The sequence below is a fragment of the Euprymna scolopes genome, chromosome 3 (genome assembly GCF_053919585.1).
Source record: "Euprymna scolopes isolate OS-2025 chromosome 3, ASM5391958v1, whole genome shotgun sequence".
Lineage (NCBI taxonomy): Eukaryota > Metazoa > Mollusca > Cephalopoda > Sepiida > Sepiolidae > Euprymna > Euprymna scolopes.
The window spans coordinates 126,333,728-126,358,978 of record NC_136484.1 but is presented as its reverse complement, the minus strand read 5'-3'; the positions used below and the strand labels follow the sequence as shown (position 1 = coordinate 126,358,978).

The 25,251-nt window shown below is 36.5% G+C and overlaps 1 protein-coding gene across 2 annotated transcripts in view; it reads left to right on the top strand.

The window, feature by feature from the left end:
• Positions 1–8,389: 8,389 nt before the first annotated feature.
• LOC145258668 (protein zyg-11 homolog B-like) overlaps positions 8,390–25,251 on the top strand; it is a 158,226-nt gene continuing 141,364 nt past the window's right edge. Inside the window, exon 1 of one of the 2 annotated variants that reach the window (XM_080116627.1) lies at positions 8,390–8,705. The gene's annotated coding sequence lies outside the window, so the exon portion shown is untranslated. The remainder of the gene's footprint in view (positions 8,706–25,251) is intronic. The other variant, XM_080116629.1, reaches the window with a different exon arrangement.

The window sequence follows — 25,251 nt, the reverse complement described above, 5'->3', positions numbered from 1 at the left end:
GTTTTGATGTGGAAAAGTTGTGCGATCAATTCTCTATGTCAAATTGATTTATCTCCCTTAGCTTAAATTAAGGGTTCGCCATTTTTAAACCAACACATTTTAGAATGTAATTGTTGATGGTTTTTTGTTAAAAATACATGTAGCACATTTTCTTCTGAATCATTTTTTTCATAACTTTTGGAGTTTATACTAATTTCGACATGGCACATACGTACGTACATAATACCTGAAATATATTGATTTAAAAAATCACCAATCTACGCAAGCAACTTATTTTTTAGTCTATCATTATTATAAACTAGTAGGGATCATCGGCCTAAAAAGTCGTAAACTAAAAAATATATTTTAATTCATGCAATTTTGTGTTTATTATTACAGACCCAATTCTCTATTTAATATTATATTGTACCTAATATATAGAACTGATTTCAAATGTTAAAAACAAAAATGACTTGGGTGCCATCATGTTGATGTCAAGAGGTTGTATTAAGGTTGACCTCCAAGTTGAACCATACTTTGTTTCCGTGAGAATCGGGGAATCTTACAGCAAATATAAATGCACCTGTTGATTAGGATTGACCAATGTTTGAGGACGCAAACATTACCACATGCGAACTTTAGAGTTTTTCTTGCCCCCCCCATCCTACCTGATAGTGAAAGCTACTATTACTACAAAGAGCGGCCGTTAGCATGCTGGCACTCTAAAAAAAGAAAAAAGAAACAAAGACACAAATAACGTACGAGTACGATTTTATAACCAAATTTTTTTTTGAAAATTTTAATCATGCAAATTTCTTCAAGATCCCAAAAATATATTTGCTTTTCATACACTAATAACTTGTCGCATTGATGTGATTTTTTCTTTTGATACGTTTGAAAGAAAAGTTTATTCGACAGCATCAAACCAAACTATCTGACCAAGCAAAGATTAATCCACTTTTCTGTACAGCAGGGGCGCTGCCAAACCAAGCAAACGTTCATCCACTCTTTTGTATAGCAGAGGCATGCTGGGAAACACTAGATGTTGACAAGATTTCAGTTGGAATTACTAGGGTTGTGAACATTGAGTCTTTGAGGCAACTGTGATGGTTGCCAAGAACATTATAACTATCTGAATTCGGTAATCTCCAAAAATACCGTTAGGGCTTACAACATGGCCGCCAGAAGAGTCACGTGATCCGGTTGATCCAAAGCATGAATCATGCAAATGGAAAACGCAGCCTTGAAGGCAAACTTTGACAAACAATCACAATTTGTTTGTATTTAATTTTTTGTTGATATAATGTTGTTATAAAAATAGGCAAACTTTGAAAAACAATCTTAGGTTGTTTTTAGTTAAAACAGTGTTTATAAAAAGTATTTTATTCAGAACAAACAAGTGGTCGACCACTTGTTTGTTCTGAATAAAATACTTTTTATAAACACTGTTTTAACTAAAAACAACCTAAGATTGTTTTTCAAAGTTTGCCTATTTTTATAACAACATTATATCAACAAAAAATTAAATACAAACAAATTGTGATTGTTTGTCAAAGTTTGCCTTCAAGGCTGCGTTTTCCATTTGCATGATTCATGCTTTGGATCAACCGGATCACGTGACTCTTCTGGCGGCCATGTTGTAAGCCCTAACGGTATTTTTGGAGATTACCCTGAATTCAACCTTTGATGGCCTAATTGGAGAAGTCGCGACTTAAGCCAGGTTTATAATATAATTATGTTTTTAAACTGTTTTCACTTGTAAAATAATCCATCTCGGTTTTCAGTTAATATCAGTTTTCAGGAGAGAAAACAGGCTATTTCAGGACCTTCCGCTTCTTAGTTTATTTACTTGTAGCCAGATCTTTATCATTTGTGATATCATCCTGGAATGGTATCAAAATAGTGTATACTTATCTATGATGAAGATTGACTTAGCCTGATCCTATAACCACTTTTTGCATCCACCAGTAGATCAATCGTACAATGCTTGTGGTACAATGTCCTATCACGGACTGTGAATATAAAATGGCCAACTTGGATGCCATTATGATTGCAGCACTCCTGACGACACATGCGACCATTCACAGCACAGCTGCCCATTCTAGCACAGTTGCTGCAAGAGTCAAGAAAGTGAAATAACCTACTGCATCCCTAGCTGGTTTAAGTAAAGACTGGTCCTACTTCATCACTAGATGGAGAGACTATGTCACTGCAACCAAAATCACAGAAAAGGCGCCCATGTATGGAGTACTGTTGTCACATATGGGCTGGTGTATCTGCTACTTGTCTCTCACTCTTTCACAGGGTTCAAAAGAGAGTCACCAACCTGATAGGTCCTGAACTGTCATCTAAGCTTCAGCCTCTGTCCCATCGACGAAATGTTGCATCCCTCTGTCTGTTCTACAAGTACTTTAATGGTGAATGCTCTGATGAACAACAAGCACTTGTACCTCCTTGACGTAAATACCCCTGACAAACCTGACAAGCAGCTAAATCCCAACCCTTCACAGTAGAGATCCCTAGGTGTAAGAAAGCCTTCTACTCCAATAGTTTCTTCCCCAGAACTGCTAGCTTTTGGAACTCCCTTCCGAGATTCTGTTTTCCCAATTGTACTGACATGCAGAAGTTCAAGTGTAATGTGAACAGACATCTTGCTACTCATCTCCCTTCATAATATCCCTGCAACTTATGTCCTCGATAATAGCCCCCTGCTTCAAAGTTGCACTGTGCCCTGTTTGGGGTGAAAATTGAATAAATTTTTTTTTTTTAAACCTGTTAGAATGCTGCGATGAATCCCTATGCAAGGACCTGACTTACATTGCAGGCAGCTCATTAACTAACAAACCAGAAGCAGATGTGCTGAAAGTAATACAAATTCTTGCATTCAGAGAAGAGAACACCATGTGTTACTTTACACAACATGCACCAGGATCGTAATGAAACAATCAGCTCTTTTGGTGCTTGTCTCTTGACAAGCTGAAGTGTGCAAATTTGTCATTAAGTGTTTGAATTGCGGTGAGGAGGTGAATTACGTGGAAACCGCCCTTTGAGATGTACTCATTTGTGGCCTTGAGGACACAGAAATTCAGCTGGTCCTCCTTGGTGACAAAAACTAAGACATGACATTGAAGTAGATTTTTCAATTCGTCGAAGCCAAAGAAGCCAGAAAATGCTCAGCATCCCAACTTCATGATTCTCACAGTGCCACAGCTGCTGCCAGCACTTACTGATAACAGAAAGGTGCAGCTACTCGTAACACTAATGCAACAGACAGCTGCGAAACATGCCATTATTGTGGAAAAACTGCACATGGCAAAAAGTCCTTCACAAGTGTCCAAAAAAAGGAATGTCCTGCCTACAATCATATATGCAAAGGGTGTGTGTGTTGCAACAAAAATAGAAAGAAACGGCAACCAGAAACATCACCAAAATCATGCACTGAACATGAAGCAGCCGCTTTTGACATTCTGCATATGGCATCCAGCTCTATCGGATACCACAACACACAAAATTATCCTGGACCACCATCTCTACAACTAGCTGTCTGACATATGGACCAAACAAACCTCACAATCACAACCATTTATCAACATCACGATAAAAGTCACTCATGAGGACTATGAACAACTCAGCTTTAGCCCAACCCTAAAATGGCTGTTGCTGCTGCCATAGCTAATACAGGTTGTCAAAGTTGCCTGGCCAGTATCAAGGTAATCCATTGATTAGGACTGAGGAAGCATTACCTCATTCCTGTCACCATGCGGATGCATGCCGCCAACAATAAAGGTATCAACATCCTTAGCACAACAGTTCTCTAACTATCTGGCAAAGACCTTGAAGGCAACAGGGTAGAAATACATTAGATAGTGCAGACAAGTTCTTTATTAGCAGAGAAGCTTGTGTTGTACTTGGCGGGATTACCGAGAACTTCCCCACTATTGATGAGGTGACATACAACAGAAATGATGCTGTCAGATACTAATGCAGGAAACTCGCATGCTGAGAATTCCATTGATGCACACTGCCACCATCAGTTCCTTCAAGTCTTTCCTACCCCGCAACTGAAGAAAATCATGGGAAACTGGAGGAGTATTTGCGCAATCTATACAGCACAAGTTACATTCAACACATGCAAGCACCAGCCCCCCTCCCTCATGGAGGGCCCACCCGTGAAACCACTGATTGACTCTGATGCTACATCCGTGGCCCATCACACACCTGTCTCCATCCACTGCACTGACAAGACAAGCTAAAGGCAAGTCCGGATCAAGACGTGAGACTACGAGTCATCAAACCAGTGCCAATTGGTGATCCAGTAACGTGGTGCCAAGAATGGTCATCTGTACAAAAAAGAATGGAAAACCTCATTGTGCTGTCAACTTTGAACCTCTCAATGCTCATGCAGCAAGAGATTCACAACATCAAATCACCATTCCATCAAACCAGGTAAAAAAAGACGGTGTTTGATGCCTGGAATGGTTACCACAGTGTATTGATCCACAACAAAGATAAGCACCTCACAACTTTCATTACCCCTTGGGGGAGATACAGGTATCGATCTACCCCACAGGGGTACATCACCTCTGGGGATGGCTACACGTGATGTTTCGACGTTGCTGATTGTCACACAAGGCAAAAGTTGTTGCTAATGTGTCACACAAGGCAAAATGCGTTGATGACATACTCCTGTGGTTGGACAACATCGAAGACAGCTTCTGCCAAGCATGCCAATGGCTGGACATTTGTGGTAGAAATGGCATTATTCTGAACCCTGAAAAGTTTGTCATTACCCAGGATATAGTGGACTTTGTTGAATTCAAGATCATACTCGACTGCGTTCGGCCATGCAAGAAATATCTGCAAGCTATCTTGAACTTTCCTGCACCGAAGAACATTACAGACATGCAGTCATGGTTTGGTTTGGTGAACCTGGTGTTTTATGAATTCAGCATGGTGGACAGAATGAAACCATTTTTCTAGCTCCTGAAGCAAGGAACACCATTTGCATGGAATGCCCACCTTGACAACCTGTTCCTGGAGTCCAAGGCAGTCATACTCGATCAGTGCGATTGAGGAGGGTATCCATGTCTTTGACAAGTCCAAGCCCACCTGACTTGCCACCGATTGATCAAAGAATGGTCTTGGATTTTGGCTCTTCCAGAAGCACTGTCAATGTCTAAAAGCAAAGACCTTCTGAAGCATCCGTCTTCTGGCTCACAATCACCCCAGCTGTCGCAATCATTGCAACCGGATGGTGCCCTCCCAACCCAGCTCACCACTGACACCACCTGTCTCTCCAGCTTACCCATTTCAGTGTGTCTGTGCTGACTTCTTCCACTACAAAGGTATCAACTACTTCGTCATTGTTAACAGATACTCCAGTTGGTCCATAGTTGAAAGGACCTCTGGTGGGGCATCTGGTCTAATAGACTCTCTCCAGGGAACATTCGTCACATTTGGTCTACCAGATGAGCTGTCTTCTGATGGAGGACCCGAGTTCACTGCATCAGCCATCAGGCAGTTCCTACAAAACTGGAGTGTACATCATCGCTTATCATCCGTTGCTTTCCCACACAACAATTGCAGGGCTAAGATTGGCATCAAAACCGTTAAACAACTGATCGCTAATAAAACTGGCTCGGATAGAGAACTCAATACTGATACATTCTAGCATGCAATACTGCAATACACGAACACTGCGGACAAGGACACCAAACTATCTCCTGCAATGTGCATCTTTGGTAGGCCCATAAAGGACTTCATACCCATCCTACCCTGCCGTTACAGACCACATGACAACATTGTTGTCACGGGAGGAAACCCTGAGAAACAGGCATATGAAGTCTGCCAAGCTACTTGCCAAACACACAAAACATCTACCAGTGCTGCTTGTGGGGGATTTGGTCAGAATCCAAAACCAAATGGGGCAAAACTGGTCAGGTGATTAAAGTGTGACAGTTTGATCAGTACGTGATATGCATTGATGGATCGGGTAGGGTGACTCTCTGAAACAGAAAATTTCTCTGGAAGTATGTTCCCATATATGCTCCCAGAGATAAATTCACAATCGACAGCGACCTGATGCTCTGGCAAAAACCATTAACCCAAGCCACGCCCACGTCTGGTCACTGCACTGCTATAACAACCAAACAACCACATAATATGCTACCTAATGATAAACAGCACATCCTTGCTGCTATCACACCAACACCGGTGCATGACATGCATCCTAAGAGAGGCGAACCTGATCTAGAGAAGTCAATGTTGCACCTAGAAGTAATGTCAAGACCAGCCAACAACCTCCCCATCACTACAACAAGCATCGCATGAGAAACATCACCACCTATGATCCTGTCAACTTCGACAATTCCCAACCAACAGCAACTAGTGGTGCCTGTGTCTGCCAGCAGAATTTTGATACTAAGGGCTCAAATCGAAAAAAAATAAAGTCGCTATGGCTGAAAGACTATGTTCAAACAGTTGGGGCAGAATAATCCCTGGGCTAGAGGGTATTCTCCCCAATGAAGGCCCATGATGTGTTTTTGTTTGTTTCTCTTTCACTGTTTCTCGACCAGATAATGTGAAATATTTTGTGAATTCACCTACGCACATTGACAGTCATCTATAATCAGTCCTTGTCCCATCCATTGGAGGATGTACCAATGACTTGGGGGGAGGGATAAAGAAATATGTACAGTAACTACAATTGTTATGTTATGTTATGTGACTGTAACTATTCTGTTTATTTACTTCTGCCAAGCTGTGTATTACAGATCTTTATCATCTGTGGTGTCATCCTGAAATGGTATTAAAATAGTGTATCTATCTTATCTACTCTCGACAGCTTTCTGTGTATCGGCTCTCCTCACTGAATGTGATTCCCGATTATCTGAATTGCATTTAAATTAACTGCTTAATACAATAAAAATTGATGTTCAATAATTTAGTGTTTCCCGTTATGAGCAAAGGCTTTGCACATGTTGTTTAATGTTCAAAGACTGTGTCTAACATATTTGTTTAGTTAAGATGGCTCATATCAAAAAGAAAGAAAAGAAAAAAGGAAAGGAAAAAATGAAAATAAAACAAATTAAAAATATTTTAAAATATACAATGAGTAGCAAAAATAAATTAGTTAAATAAATAAATTAATTAAAATATTTAAATAAATGAATAAATAAATCTACTTACAGATATAAATACACTGTAAAGACTTCCTATTATATCATGCGGTATTCATTTTTGCCCAGAGCCACATTGTGCATTGTTCAGTTATCTCTATAAGGCGTTTACTAGCTACAATTCTTTTTTGGCCTTTAATTCCAAGCTGACTTAAAAGTTAATATAAAGAGCCTGCAAGGAAACTCCTTGCTCCAATCTCAATAGCTCAAAGGATTACAACATAACCTTCACGGCTCAGCTCTCTTTTTAGATCTTCATATTTCTCTATCTTGTATTGATGTTTTTCTACCCAGCTCTCATAAGGTACTGTCAATTCAATCAAGATGAGTCTTTTCCTTGTTCGTGATGACAGAACAATGCCTGGCCGTTGCCCTCTCTTTTTTTATAATTTTTGGGCAATTACTTTGCCAACCAGGGAGATCTGTAGTGACTATTTAATTGTCATCGATTCTAAGAATATTTGAGCTAGGTACTGGCAATGAGCCAGTTATACGCTTTGATCCAATCCACATTTTTCCTCCCTCAGCAAAAAACTTGTTGTGAGTTATCTTAGCTGTTTTGGGCTTCAAGTAATTGCTTATTGTTGTGATTAGTTCCTCCAGTACCCTGTTATGCCATCATGTATATCGGTCAATAGCAAAGGCCACTCTGCCGGAACTAAGAACATGTTCGATGATCTATATTTTTTCTTTGCATATAGAACAGGTTGAATCGTCCCTCTTTATCCATTTGGCGCAGTTAGTCATGAATGGAAGTATGTCGTAAAAGGTTAAAAAAAAAAAAATGACTTGGGTGCCATCAGTTAAAATCAAAACCAAAGCATTTAGCAGTCCAGCCACATTCCCTACCATTTGAGCTATCGACAAATAGATAAGAAAGATTTAAAATGAGACCACTTCAAGCTATGAATGAATTTGCGCATGCGCAAAAATAATAGAAATATGCTGACAAGTTGAAATGAACATGTTGCATTTCAACTTAACAACATATTTCTGTACGTGTTATTCATCAATTCAAACAAAGATTTTACTCATTATAAACAACCCTTGGTGTATGATTACTATTTCCTGTTAATTTCAGTATTATGTGACCTGTAGTTTAAGAGTTTAACAGTTTAAACTACCGATAAACTTTATCGGTTAAATATTTTTACACAGACGCGCGCGCACACACACACACGCACACACACATATGCATGTAGTATTTTATCTATGGAGACAGCCATAAAGAAATCTCATTAATCATTATCATTATTAGTGTCACGCAGTACTGTTTTATATCCCAATTGTTTTCCGTGAAGCACAAATAATATTCATTCAAGTGTTAAGTCTTAAATGTGGCGATAAACATGTATTCACAAGTAAATTTTCACGACTAAACCCTTTTCTAATTCATATCACGTCAATATACTATGGCCCGGAACTAATTTCGTTAGGGACATTTTTTCGAGAAAACCGTTGTCTTTACAGGAAGCCGTCACTGAAGACTTTATTGTAAAGCACTTGTAGTACATTCAACAGGATTTAGGTTTACTTTAAAATGAGCTGGTAAGTATGAACAAGAAAGTCTTCCTTCAGACATAACATGGCTTGCTTTTGTGTGAGTCTGTTCGTTTTGTTTATCTAAGTCCGAGTAGACTGCTGCAGTGCTGCATTACAATACATAAATCCCGACAATCTGTGTGGTGCGCGTAGATGTGTCTACCTGCAAAGTACCTACACTTAACAACTAGAATCTTTGATACCAATAGTAGTGATGGCTAACGCGTACATTGGATTTAATAGTTCTTTTCGTTTATAAAATTTGATGGAAGAAAAATATAAATCGTGTCATTTGACTGTAATATATGTTTAATCAATATATGTTGGGAATTTATACAAAGAGGCTTGCTTTGCTTGTACTATGTTTTCTAATGTTAATTGATGGGACAAAAAAGTGTGTATGTGTGTTTTTTTTAATATCTATTAGTTTTTTCCCCCATGGAGTTGAAATGTCACTATATATATATATATATATATATATATATATATATATATATGGTTCACGCTTTTTGTTAAATTCAACTTTTTTTTATATATTTAATATAGATGACGCACTTTTAAATGAATATATACAATCAAAAAGTAAAAATTAAGTTTACAAGCCAAGAGCTTCTGTAAACTTAAAGCGAAAACACATATTAATATTTACGTAGTAATCTCAACCAAATAAAAAAAAAAAGCTCAATACAATTGAAATAGGAAATAGAGCTTGTCATAGAACACAATTGTAAACTATAAATTATACTTTACATGAATGTATTGTATAACAGGATACTGAAATAAGAAATATTACGATTTCTTTTTTGAGTTAATATTTCTTATTTGAGTATCCTGTCGAACAATAAATTCATATAAAGCATAATTTACAGTCTTTAATTGTGTTATATCTGTAAGTGATTTCTTGTAGAAGGAAAATGATACTTTATTTTATTTTCCTTTTATAAAACTGTCGATCGACAAATAAAAAAACCACGGTTATAACTATTAGCAATATTATTTATTCCAATAAACAAAAACGTTGCTACAATATTGGTTGTTTATTTTATTTAGTTTCGCGTTTATATATTAAATAGTTGAGTTATTAAAAACACATTGCTTTTTGCATCGCTGATTGCGAATTTTAGGTTCGGGCCCTTTTTAATTTGGTAGGTTTTAGTTGAAATAATATTATTTAGCATATATTAGTTCTATTTAGTAAATTTTATCTTCTTAAAAATTAAAAATATGTATACCAATTTTTCTTAGTTTTGTTTACGTTTGTTTCGATTTGTTAACTTCAAACTGCCATTAACAATGACGTCCTTCGGGCCAAGATCAAAATGTACTATCTGTTCTTCAGATGCTACATTCAATTTCTTGTTCTCTCTCAGTGGAGGGGAAATCCTTCACGACAGAGAATTTTTTTTTATTTTTGTTCCTTTTCTCCACTTTTAAAAAACGACCCCGGTGTCCAACTCTGTCCAGTCCAGTGGGGAGGCATTGCAAATAGGAACAATAACATCCAAAATATTTTCTTAATTTAATGACATTTAATGACAAAAAAATATTGATTTAATTTAATATCGAACCTTATATATATATATATATATATATATATATATATATATATATATATATATATATATAGTGGAAGCTTATTTTTTATTTTATTTTTATGCATATATTTTTTAAACCAAATTTTTATGTCCTCTTTGATTTCCGGCTTCGGTTCCGCAAACGGGACGACGGCGACAAGCAAGACATGGTTTCTGATCAATTATTATCTTTCTCTCGGATAACGTGAACTCCTCCTTTTCTATCAGTTAAGAATGGCTTTTATTTATTTATTTATTTTTTGTTCGCTTAATGACCATGTCTAATTATCGAGCTCAATGGCCAGCAGAAACCGGAAGTTAAAAAGCGCAGATGATCTTGACTATATATAACTTAACTCTTGAATAAAGTGACATGTTAATTTGTTCGTACATCTTAAAATGACAACGTAATTTTGAAACTACAACGCGGTTAGAATGATGTTGGTTTGGAAAGAATTTAGAACGCTGAAAACGGACGTTATTTAGTACTCGTCTCCCCGCGAGGAGGAAAAGCGAACCCACCTTAAAAGGGATCACTTCTGCGTTAACAAAATTTTAAAATTTAACTTCAGAATTTTTTTTGTACTACTTGGGTGTTGAGTTCCATGGCGACCAGCAGAAAAATTTAATGGGTAAATGTTTACTTTAACTGCAACAGAACACTGACCAATAAAATTTGTTTTTTTATAGGTTTTCGGGATCGCTGACAACGAATCTGATATTCAAATCCGTCGCAAATTTACTTTTTGCATGGTATTACCTCCTGAACTCTCGCACTATTTTGTGCCAACTCATCGCCATCGTTTATGCTATTCTTACATTGATGCGTTCGCGCATGGACGGGCGTAGTAAGGTAGGGCGATGGGGGGCAGCAGCACCCGTCCCCCTGCCCTTCCAACGCCCCCCCCCCCAATGTAAGCAGAATTTTTGTGAAAAATTAAGCAGTTCTTCTGCTCGGTGTATGTCGGCGCGTTACTTACGGAAAAACGGTAAATTAAACTGCAGAAGCACCTGTTAAATATTGTACAAGTTTTATCCCCCCCTCTAAAAAAAAATTTAAAAAAACGAAAAATAAAAATGCTTTTGTAGACCGCTCGTGAAAACTTAATTTTTTAGATTAATTAAAAAAGCATCAAAAACTACGTAACACAGAAAAATGAATCACATTTTGTTTGTGAAAACTTTCTTGTTATTTTAAATGTCTGCTAAAAAATTCTTCCGCGGTGTGATCTTACTACGCGCGAACGCATCATGTAAGAATAGCATAAACGATGGCCGGTCGGTGAGTTGGCACAAAATAGTGCGAGGGTTCAGGGATTAATACCATGCAAACGGTAAGTTTGCGACGGTTTTGAATATCAGATTCGTTGTCAGCGACCCCGAAAACCTTTAAAAATCCAAATTTTATTGGGCGGTGTTCTGTTGCAATTAAAGTAAACATTTACCCGTTAAATTTTTTCTGCTGGTCGCTATGGAACTCAACGCCCAAGGAGTACCTTTTTTTTTTTACTTTGTTATTTGCTTTTAGTCATCGATAAAATAGTAAAAAAAAATTATTTTTTGGTACTACTACAGTTTATCGTCGAAAATAGAGACACCATTTTTTTTTTTTCGGGTACCTGCTGTCAGACTAAGAGGGAGAAATCAGTATTTTAAACTATGATCGAAACATGGAATAAATAACAAAACAATTAAACTAGATATTAATTACTTCCGGAAAAACTATTTACGACCTGCCGCAGCGTAGTATAAACACCCCCTCCCAAACCTCCCCATGTTAAGAATGGCTTTCGAAGTTGTGGATGTTTATTCAGAAAGCCGTTCTTAATATGGGGAGGTTGGGGGTATTTATACTACGCTTGGGCACGTAGAAATTAGTTATTTCCGGAAGTAATCATTATCTAGTTTAATTGTTTTCTTATTTCATGCTTCGGTCACAGTTTAAAATACTGATTTCTCCCTCTGATTCTGATGACAGGTGCCCGAAAAATAAACGGTGTCTCCATTTTCGGCGATAAACTGTAGTAGTACTTTTTTTTTTTTTTTGCTCCAAAAGCCAAAGATGGGTGATCTATTTTTATTGTGTTTTGAAAATATACATCCGTAATTTTTCTCTTCTGTCATTGTTATTTACTTTATTACATCATGTTATCATTTAACACAATAGAACTTAAAAGGACCGAGAAAATTAATTGATCGTAGATCAAAGTTTAGTACGTATGCACCTTCGTTACCATACTGAACTAATAACGTTATTATTTAGAAAGCCAATCTTAACATGGGGAGGGGAGCGTGTTTTCTAACTATTCTTTACTTTCACTTTACAATTTAATAAAAAAAGATATCATAAAAGTTGAATTTAACTTGATATTACTATTTTAAAAAAATTGCGCAGTGACAAAAGTGCATAAGCTGTGAGAAATTTATTCCCACATAGCTTAGAACTCTGGCAGAGTGGAAATTAACACGATATTGAAATGTGCACGTGGATTAATAAAAGGTCATTTCATCTTCTTGATTGCAAAATTATGTTGCATAATTTTGCTGCTTCTGCTGAGCCTGGTAGGTTAAATTTTGTGAAGAAGTGGTAAGGAAACAAAAATCTTCTGTGAAGATTATCATTAGTCCTTGGCTTGTGGTTCATTTAAAAACAAAACTTGAATTGAGAAAAGTGGATAATTCCGACAAAGTGGTAAAAACTGAATTCAACATTCTTTGCAGATTAAAAAGACGATATTGCGTCTAGAAAGAACACCTAACTTAGTAGGTTAAATTGTCTCAAAGGTACAAAGACAATATTGGGCAACAAAGGGCCTTTAAATTGATAAGAAAATTAATATGAGTTCATCTCATATGAAAGGTTTTCCCAGACTAACATTTTCAGTTAAAACATGCCCGCGTTTGCGGGTTAAAATTCAATTCAACCAATGAGAAAGGCTCTAATTAAAAACAATGTGTTAAACCAATCAACCAATAAAGTGACACGATTCAAGTCATGTAATTTCTCATACACTGCCAAATGAGCAAATAAAAAGTAATGGATATCCATTACTTTTTTCCAATTATTGAATACGAGCATGCGCACAAAAAATACAAAGTGTCAGCTAATGCTTAATGAACATTTTACATGTAAATTTGCCGATGTCCTTATGCGATATACATGCATGTAAGCAAAGATATTATTCGCTATAAACCAACCTTGGTGCATGAATATTATTTCCTGAGAATTTCAGTGCTATGTGCCCAGTAGTTTATAAGTTTACCTGTTAGATATTTACATACACACACACACACACACGTCTATGGTTTTATTTATATAGACAAGGTAATTATGTATTAGACTATCAATTAGTTGACAAATAATTCAGGTGGTCACAAGGACTCGACTAACTATTGTAGTTTTTTTTTTATTATTAAAAACTATATATGTTTCTGTCTGCTATGATAAATTTATAGCCAATAAACCTAGTATTATCTAGATTACCAATATATTAATAATAGCAAGAAAAATAACTTGAACATAAGTCAAATGACAGCTTAATAAATTCTGAAATTAAGAGCTTAGTGTGATACTTTCTCCAAACATTTCAGACAAATCCACTGAGAGTATCCTGTTGTTTCATCCCAACACAGTCAAAATGATAGCAGCTGTCACAGGTGTCACAGCACATCATAGGAGATGGTCCGTCATTTGCGACAGGACAAGTTGGACAGAAGAAGGGACCACCCTCCTCCATAAATTCTGCTGAAGACGATGCAGAAACACTCTTTAAATCCAGGGGAAATGTTTTTAGGAATGAACCTGTTTGCAACGAGTCAAGCAAACTTTACCATCATTTTCATTAATGATTCTAAGTACCTTGCCTAGACTCCAAAATAGTCAAGTTTTATCTGGAGATTTGATCAACACGATTTCTCCTACCAACACCTCTAGGCGATTCCATAATATATTAGTATCAACCTCTCTTAAGGACAACAAGTAACCATTGTGCCATATCTTTCTGAATTTTTCAATATATCTGTGTCTCAATTGCAGAGATTGCAAAGGTTTTGCTCTACTGGAAGGATCAGGACACAAATCGTCAACAGGGAGCATTGTGTTCCTTGTTTTACATAAAAGGAAGACCCATATGCCAGTTTAGATGCATCACAGAAGCATATAAACTCTGCTGGGGAGTCCTCCATCATCACACGTCTGGGAAACTCAAAATCACAGCTTGTTTAACTCCTTAGTAAGGGTTTGTCAAGAGGCGATAAAATTTTCAGGAATCTCCTGATCCCAGGACAAATTGCTTTTCCAGAGTTGACTAACAAGGACCTTGCCTTGAATGGTAACTGGAAGCAATAAGGATAAAGGATTATAAGTACTTGAAATTTGAGACAAAAGCCCGCGTTGAAGTTTTGACTTCAGTGTCCATCACATCAGGGACCAGTCTAACTATATCTAGATGAGGGGAATAACCGGGCCTTTTCGAAGGTGGGAAGAGGGAAGGTAATAAACCCATCTTCAATCGTCTTGTTCTGCAAGTCAGTACAGTTGGAGTTACAGGGCCAAAGCTCAAATCCTGCATCCCCCAATCTGTCACGGACAATATTATAAACAAATGTGTGTGTGTCATAATCACAACCAGTAGTGATTAAATTGTCAACACAAAAATTGTTAGTAATTACTAAAGCTATGACGAGCATATTCTTTTCATTATTTTGACTCTCGAGTATATATCAGTTACTCAGTTAATATCTTATAGGTTTTTAGATAGAGTGATGTGGTTCTTGATTGATTAACTGTGTTGGATATATACTTGAGAGTTAAAACAATGATAAGAATATTCTCATGTCATAGCCCTAGTAATTACAGAGGAAGACACATCTGAGTTATATCTGCATGAAACTTGAGTATTTAACTCAAAATGAAGGGGCTGGCATTAAAGTAAAAAATGATTGAGTTATACCTATAGGTATACAATTTCTCGTTTATTTTGAGAAAAAAGAACAGAATCTGTTTTTGTCCTGATCGGTTTGCAGGCAGATTTGCAGGAAAGCCTTGCGAAGATCCCCTAGAAGGACATGGTCATTTTTCCTAAAAGTCAATAGCAGGTCAAGCAGTTGTGCTGTTAAGTTTACTCCAGCATATGCTGCATCATTAATGGACCCCCCTCCCACCTTTTCAAGGAACAATTAAAAACAGGATGGATTTTTGTGGTGACATCAAGACCCTCCTTAACAACGGGCCTATAAGGGATCCAACAATATTTTTCATACTCTCCAGGAAGAACAGAGAAAAGTTGGACGATACCACTTTGTCCATATTCTTTGAACACTCGTAAATATTCATTATATAAATCTTGTTTCTCTAAAGAATCTGACACCCTTTCCATAATTTTTAAGGAAGGCACAAATTAGAAGGATCTACTCGAGACAACTTCCCAGAGCAGATCCACATCATATTTCCCATCTTTTAGTACAAAGTTTTTTTTCTTTTTAATTCAGCTATCTTCGCTTCATCGTATGAAGACAGTTTAGCATTCTCGTCGATACTGATGGAATCAAGGGAAAATAAGTTTTAAATTCCACATTCGACAGAAGAATCTTCAAAAAACGGACTAAGCGTACCTGAATAAGAGGGCATGGGATTCGATATACTTTCGATCAAATAGGAGAAACATTAAGGTAATGATTGGCAAACTCAATCAAAGGGAAGCAACTCCTGCTGAGTTTCCTTATTAGATTTGGGTGTGAAAAAGTTACGCCCGTTACTAAAAGGGATAATTTTATTGGAAATTTTCCATGCTGTCCCATTGAGAGATTTAACTATATGGAAATTTTTTATCTGCTGGATCAAGTCCAAACCGATGAAGCCATGAAGCACGATATCATTTAAATCCTTATAGTTATGACAGAGGCGAAATCATGCCTCTGTTATATTAGATGTAATTTTGTTAAATCTGTTAACTTGAAATTTTAAATTGAGACTGTTTGTGAATAGGGCAGTGAAAGGAAAGGGTTTCTGAGATCCTAATTTTAGGGAGACATTAAGCTTCAGAAGGTCCATGGATCTTGTTCCAATAAAGGTGTTCACAGGCATTACTACAAGTTTAGGTACTAATTTTTCCCTAAATCTCAATTCCTGCAAAATAGCTTGAGAGAAAAAAGATTTTTGACTTCTGGTGTCCAAAATGCAATGGAAAAACACCGGAGGTTCTTTTCTCTTCAAGGACACTCTGATAACAGGAAATATACAATTATTTTGATCGGATAAACTAGTACTTCCTACAAAAGACTTTGACGTCTTTGGGCACATTACAGAAAAGTGAGTCCTCAACCCACAATTAACACATCGGTAAGGAAATCCTTTCTTTCCTTTACATTCGTGATCCAAGAGATTACCAAGACATTTAGTACAGATTTGAAACTCTTTGGCTCGTAGAACCTTAGAGTCATAAGAAGAATATTTAGAGCAGTCCTTAACTGTATGGTCTACCAATTTACACAATTTACAAATTTTATACTATTCACCAGTATTATTAAGAAATTTTAAGGAATCCATACCTTTTTTACGATTAACAGTTTTATAACCAGAGCTGACCATCATATTGAGTTGAACTTCTGATGAAGAAGAACAAAATGACAGTTTTGGCAGGCAACTTTCCCGCTTTTTTACATTCAAGGATGCTGTCTGTAGAAATTCTATTATGTCAAAAAAGTTGGACATAATAGATAGCAACGAAGGATAATGTTCCTTCATTCTTGACATTAATTCCCTTCTGATGTTAATAGAGAACCTGTGGAACAGAATATGAGCAACCATTTATCCAGAAGTAGAGCCTTCTGTGAAAAAATCTATCCAATTCAGACAAGTCCAGTTTAACTTGTTCTACAAAAGTCTTAAGTCCTTCCAATTCCGTTATCTGCACTGCCTGAGGAATAATTTCTTCCTAAATTCGATCCTACAGTATAATTATCAGAGGAAGCATCTATATTTGAGATTAAGTCATAGGCTTTTCTTTCTACTTGAATATAATGAGAAGAAATTTATCCACTTCCCCTAAAATTGGTGATATAAAATTCAAATCTTCTCAGGAAGGTTCTAAATTCAAACTTGTTGGCTGATAGAGACCCACTAAAATTTGGACATTCCAAATCCAATCTTAAAGGCTGAAGAGAAATGGGTTTTATCCTCACAACCAGACTTCAACTCGTGCAATTCTTCCTTAATATTGGAAGAAAACTGTACTGAATCCTGACCATCTCTCCTCCTGGGAGACTTTAAAGTGATCTGATCAAAAAGATTGTCCGATTCATCCAACCATCTTCTGATATCCACTGCGCTTGATTCAATAGATTGTCTTTTAGCCATATCACCATATTTGTGATACTGCACTTTTTAGCTTTTATTTTAGCAAATAAATCTTTAGAAGCCATCATAATGATTATTAGAAATGTCACGTAGCCTGAGAATTAATGTAAATTCTTGAGCACATACAGCAGTATTCACAAATTGATAATGACAACAAAATTAACATGAAAAGGAAGAAGGGAAATTATAAAGGACCCTTGTTTAATAAGACCAGGTAATATCCACAAGATGGAACAAATGAGAATAAATACGAAGGAGAGAATAATACCTAATTCCCCTCAAACTGTAACAAATTATATTTATAGGCAAGGCACTTAAATTAATAATTGAAGAGAAAAAGGCAAAAAAAAATTTTTTTTGTTTTTAAGATAAATTAATCCCATTTTTTAACAAGTATTCAAATACAGATTTGCAGTAAATTTTTGCAAAGAAGATAAAAAAATCGTATTCAAAATGGCGTAGGCAACCACGCAATGGAAATAATTTCAAGGTTAATTTAAACCCAAGTTTAGCGATAATGCTTTATGGAAAAATTATTAAAAATAAACACAGTAGGAATTTATATCCTTAATCTGCAGTGAGTGTTATAATTTTAAATTTGCACAGTGATTTTTTTTTAAGGACAAATTCTAATTGAGTAAATATCATATTCGTAATTAAATTTATTTCAAAATGAAGCAATGGACCCCTTAATAGGAATGACCTTTTTTGTTTTTACTTATTAGTGGCAAATTCAAAACAAGTAATTATCATAATTTCGCAATTAAGACAAAACTAAAAATTAAATAAATCATAAACCTGCAACTCAAGAGGCAAACTAAAACTAATACAAAATTTTCACCGATTATTAAGTGAAAAATGAACTTTATCACAGTGTATATTTTTGGCCTACAACCCCCCTCATCTTTAATTGTGGTTACAAATATGCTTAAAATAATCAGCCGAAACTGAACAAAATATATTGTCATGTGGGGAGAGTGAGGACTGTAGATAAAACAAACAAACAAAAAAAAACAACTGCACACGTATTAGATTTTAAAGTTGAAAGTCCAAATTTTGAATGTGTTTAATTTTTCATCATTTGTGTTTTGAAGTATGAAATTCGTTGAATTTGTTAATAATACCTATTCTTTCAGATTAGCACAAATATATATAGATATATTTTTCATTATTTTTTACAAAAAACACTAATTTTAAATCTTTAAAAAATAAATTAATAATTTTCTTTTAGTAAGCCCAATATTGCTAATATACAATTAAATAAGAAATGCTTTGAAGAATCGATCACAAAAAAAGAAAAAATCGATAAATAATCGTGCGTTTTGCTAAAAATACAATAATTTCTTTCAGCAATTTGTCGTTACGTGATATTACCTCACCTATGGTAGACCATAAAAGCCTACAAACATTACAAACAGTTGTCATCTCCCCCTTTTCCTTTTTGCTATGACTTGCGCTTGACTTAGTTTAAAGTGTAGGGTACTTGCATCTACCACACTCTCTCGCTCAGAAACACTTGGTCCTGATGCTAAGACAGGGTCAAGATGACCAAGCATGATACTACGTGCAGAAGTTGTCTTCAACACATACGACGCCTAGCATTTCCAAAATGGTTGCCCATCTGGTACTGGCCAGCCTCATTGTTGCTTAACTTTGCTGGATTATGTAAGCAACAAATGTATCGCTTATGAAAAAAATTAAATTTAAAGTTGATTCTTTACTTAATTGTCAAAACAAACGTTAAAAATACATGGAAATTTACAGGACTTAATGAAGTTCATTTTGTCATGTAAAGGCTACTATAGTTTCTTTCAAACTATCATTAAATTTTGGATTTTTTAATTTCATCACGTGAAATCTATAGAGTAAGATAAAAAATGGAATTATTTGAAATTCAGGTACTTATGTTATAATATTTTTGCATATTCTTATAGCAATCGTTCTCAATCTTATTTAGACAAAAAAATTTTTTATTGATTCAAAACCTTTTTAAAAAAAAATATTTAAATGTTTTATCCATCGAGACAAAAATGGCAGTGAATGATTTTTTTTTAAATGAAAATTTAAAATTTTATTAAAAATAGGAGAAAAAGTTTTATATTATTCAGCTTTTCATATGATAAAATTCAGGCTTTTATCTTTCTGGAAAAATAGTTGCTCAAGAATAATGGATTTTAATTCGTTTGAAAAAAAAAACATTTTTTTGCCGTGCCTAATTATTACAAATAATGCAAATAATTTTATTAATGTAGATTAGGTACGTTTTCAAACAATTTTTTTTTTTTTTTTTTAAACTCATGTTCACCCTTAACAAGGCATATCGCCACTTGGATATAAGGGACTACTATTTGGAACCATGCCAAGGAAAAATTAACAAGATGTTGGTTTACATTACATTTAAACTTCTGCATATCAGCACAGCCAGGGAAGCAGGTAGCAGGAAGAGAATTCCAAAGTATTCAAATGCGGGACCGTAGACTCAGCAAAAAGAAGTTAGATGGCTAAAGGCCAGTCAGCTGCTGCAAATTAGCAACAATGAAGGAACTGAGGAGTATATTGTTCACAAAGTCTAGCTGTTCCAGGGAAGAAACTATTAGAATAAAAAGCTTTCTGGCGTTTAGGGACCTCAACAGTGAAAGGGTGAGATTTTATTGCTAAGCGGGTTTGTCGGGGATATGCAGGGCTCTACGGACAAATTTATCTTTAGTTGACCTTTGACAACTAAATATTTCCGTTTACTAGCCAAATAGAAAAGTTACTAGCCAAACCCACATGACTTTTAGAATATGACATTTTCGTTCTGCAACCTCATAAAAATTTTCCTGTGTGTGTGTTTTTTTTAATAACTGGAATTCTAAATATACAACAAATTTTATGTTGATACTTGAAGGTATAAACATTCTAATTTCTTCAGATATTTTTTAAACAACCTTCATTGAAAAATAAAAAGAGTATATTGTTCTATTAAACTTTTGTTTAAATAATTTAACTTTTTTTTTTTTTAATATAAAATGAACAAAGTTGAAAAGATATTTTTCACTCAGTAGTGAGCCCTGGAAGATTGTCAGTGAAAGAAATACAATCGCCACAAGATAAGCGTTTCATTATTTGTAGTCGCCACTTTGAAAAATCACTCGCAAATGCGACTGTTTCACTCGCAATGTAGAGCCTTGATATGTACGCCGTCGAGGTGGCACAAGTTTTTTTTTTTTTTTTTTTTTATTTACAAAGGCATCACCACATTATCAAGGCCCAGAGGCCACTCAAGGATAAGGGTTAAAGAGTGTACAGTAGAAATTGGTCAATATAGTAATCATTAGTAATGAAAATTTGGTAAATTTAATAACTTATATGGAACGGCTCATCAAGAACTTATTTACTTTAGACTTGAACACATCCATATTGTAGTCAACCGGAAAGCAGGAAAACGGAAGACAATTCCACAGGCGTGCAGTTCTAAGAAAGAAGCTTTGTTCATGGAATCTACGTTTAGGTTTAGGCACAGATAAAGAGTGGGGGAAATTATTGATAGTGTTTACAGCTAGACGAGTGTTTCTTGTGAAAGTTTGGCGAGGGGGGACCATAGATTGAAGCTCAGTTGAACACTTTCCATGAAAATAACGATACATCAGAGACAAACTCGCAACATCTCTTCCGTGAGATAGAGGTTGCAAGGAGGAGAAAAGGACATCTCCTACGAGGCTACGAAGTCTATTTTGAACTCTATCAAGGCAGGACAAGTCCTTTCTAGCAGCTCCTGCCCAGATGTGGCAACAGTATTCCATCCTTGGACGTACCTGGCTCTTATATAGGTAGAGAATAGCATCAGCAGTGAGATATCTACTGGATCGATAGAAAGATCCCACCATTTTTCCAGCGGCCTTGGCAACAGATTTGATATACGTGTTCCATTTAAGATCAGGAGTAATGGTCAAGCCCAGAAGCTTGTCAAAACTTGAGGCCTCCTGAAGACGAGAGCCATTCATTTCAATTGATGACAAATGTGGATTAGAATGTTGATGATGTAAAGAGAGAAGCTTGGTTTTAGATGCATTAAAAGTAACCAGCCACTCCTTTCCCCATTGTACTACGTGCTCAAGATCAGAGGAGAGAGAATTGGAGAGAACTTGGTCGTTTACTGTCTTAGATGTGCTACCATAAATGGTAGTGTCGTCAGCATAAATGTCTACAAATGATGTAAGGATATGATTTGGAAGATCATTAATGTAGATCAGGAAAAGAGTTGGGCCCAGGATGGATCCCTGAGGGACACCGGCATTAATACTGTGAGCTTCTGATTTTTGGCCCTCAACTACTACTCTTATGAACCTATTAGAAAGAAATGATTTAATAATTGAGAAGACTTTTCCAGCTATACCATAGCTAGCGATCTTATGAAGTAAACCTTTATGCCATACCCTATCAAAGGCTTTAGATATGTCAAGAGCAATTGCCCTAGAAAGATTGCCACCGTCGAGAGATTTGCTAATCCTATGAGATATAACTGTAAGCACATCTGCTGTAGATCTAGCAGAACGGAAACCATATTGAGTGTCACTAAGAAGGTTATTTTTGTTGAGATGGTTGATTACTTCTGTATTTAACACAGATTCTAGCAACTTACTCATGATGCACAGGAGACTTATTGGCCTGTACTGAGAGGGGGATGAGCGATCACCTGAATTCTTAAATACAGGGCATACTGATGAGATTTTCCAGGGAGATGGGAAACTATTCTCCTTAAGACAACGTTTAAACAGTTTTGTAAGTATGGGCGCTAATTCAGGTTGAAGTTTTTTGAGTACTATAATTGGAATACCATCAGGGCCAGTTGCTTTACTCGAATCAAGGTTTTTGATTAGCTTCGCAACATCACGTACAGATATACGTATATCACATAGCGTGTTTTCTGATACAGGAGGAAATATTGGGGGTTGGCGGTCTTGGTCGCAAAGGGTAGAATTAGCTGCAAAGTTCTTGACAAAGAGTTTGGCTTTGTCTGATGCTGACGAGATTACCTCAGGTCCATTGATAATAGTTGGGATGGAGCACACGCTTCTGTTCAGGATTCTGTTTGCTATTTGCCAAAACTGGTGGGAACCAAGCCGCTGCTCAGCTACTTTGGACTTAACAGATTGAGCATACAACACTCTTGCGTTCCTTATTACTTTCTTACAATGGTTGCTGGCAGTCCTGAAAACGGCTTTAGTTTCCATACATCTATTACGTTTGAAGCAGTGGAAAAAGTGATTTCTGTGCGCAATGGCAGCAGCACATTCTGGAGAGAACCATGGCTGGCTGTTAGGTTTTTGCTGAAACTTTTTAGAGGGTATGAAATGGTCAATACCTACAATTAACCATTCAGTTAGGTCTAATACTATAGAGGACACATCCTTTTTAAACATGGAATGCAGAGGTAGATCAGATATAAATGTACGGAAGCTATCCCAGTCAGCCTTAGTGTATCGATATACTGTACGATGAAGAGGTACGTCTGGGGACTTATTACATTTCATTTTTATCTTAATTGATACAACAGAGTGGTCGGAAGATCCAAGAGGCGACAGAACAGAAACTGAACATAGTTCAGGGCAAGTTGTGAGAAAAAGGTCTAGTAGGCTCGCATACTGGCCGTCATTATCGGGCACACGGGTAGGTTCCTGAACAATCTGAGTGAGGTCATAGGCAATGGAGAAATCATGACAGAACCTCCCCTCATCATCGGTCTTGTTTGAGTGGGTCAACCATTCGACGTTGTGAACATTGAAGTCTCCACATACGTGAATGTTAGCTGAAGGATAAGTAGAAAGGACTTGGTCAATTTTCTCAGATATGCTTTGAAAGATAGTAACTCTGCTGTTGTGGGGGCGATAGAGAGTAAATATAAATGCAGTAGTGTGAGCTAAAGCAACCCGGAAGCACATATAGGGTAAGTTAGGATCTTCCCTGGAGATGTCCCTCCCACATGGAAAGCTATCTTTAATATAGGCACATATTCCATGCCCATGGCGATCTTGGGGGTCAGATTTAGAAGTTAAGTTAGAGTATCCTGAAATTGCAAACTCATCTAGGGAAATAGCCTGTCCAATGCCAGTTTCACTTAAAAATAAAAGGTCTGGTTTAGTCTCCTGTAATTGGGTTTCAACCTCTGGAAGGTTAGAACGAAGACCCCTGATGTTGGAGAAGGAGACATGGTAGTAGGGGTCTACGTTGGAAGTTGGAGAACTGGGTTTAATCGTGTATTTTTTCTTGAAACTTGTCATGATGAAATTTTGGAATTTGTGGACTAGGTCGACAGATTTACTTAGAGCAGGACAGAGAGGGGAAATTAAGAGAGAAAAAGAAACGAAGAATTTTTTTTTTATTTGTAGCTAATGATAAGGTAAAGCCGTAACAATTACCCACTAGTATGGCATCGAGAGGCCCCACCAGAAGCTACTGCATGGTCCAGAATCCATTCACCAAATGGCAATACAGCAGCCCCAGTACTTTGCACCTGCTGATAGGACAGCCTCCTTAGTGGTTAATCCAAGGTTCGGGTCCCTGACTATCAGGCGGATAACGTCAGCCCAGACAAAACGTTTACCTCCAGCACCCTTACTAGTGGCATGGCTACAAAGATAGACATAGAAACAGAAAATTTCCGCCATCTCAGCCAACTGTTCGCAAAAATACTGCCAACCTAGAGCACATTCTATTAAAATGTTTGTAAAACAAACAGAGATGCAACATTGCAGTAATGGGACAGCAGTTGGAGCTTAGTTGACAAACTGGGACCTATTAGATTGAAAACTCTTTTTTGGAGTCTATCCAAAAGAGAGAGACTAGTGGTAAATGCACCAACGCAGATGTGGCAACAATACTCCATGTATGGGTGAATAATGGCCATAGGAGTACAGAATACTCTCAGGTATGAGTAGTCTTCTAGCTTGATAGAGGAAACCCACCTTCTTTACAGCAGCTTTCTCAATGTCCTCAATGTTATTTCATAATTTCTGCAAATGTTAGGCCGAGGAGTTTGAAAGAAGAATTCTCAGATAGGGTATTATTTCTTATGGATATCGGTGGTTGGAGAGGCGTCTTATAATTGTTAAAGGAGAGCAGCTTAGTCTTACTAGCATTAAATGTTACCATCCATTTGCGGCTCCATTCCACTACAGTCTGGAAGTCATTTTCTAACGATTCTGCCATTGTCTTAGATTTATGTACCTCCGTTCTTCCCTCATGCAGATTATAGAGCATTGTATTATCAGCAAATATACCCATCTCAGACACAATATTATCAGGGAGGTCGTTTATGAATATCAGGAATAATAGTAGTCCAAGGATCAACCCCTGCGGCACTCCCACATTAATGTTATGCTGCTTGGATGTACATCCATCAATGATAACCTGGATGGTTCTATTGTCTAAGAAGGATTTAATTATATTTAGTATACGTTCAGTTATACTGTACGATTTAATATGGTTACTCGATTTTTAGTTTTTAGATACAGAAACAAAATAAAAACATTCATAAATGTTAATTTAATATTGATTCTTTGGCACTTGTGCATGACTGTCATATGAGAACATTTTTGGTTTCATTGTGGTGAGCGCACATCAGGAGGAGACAATGCAA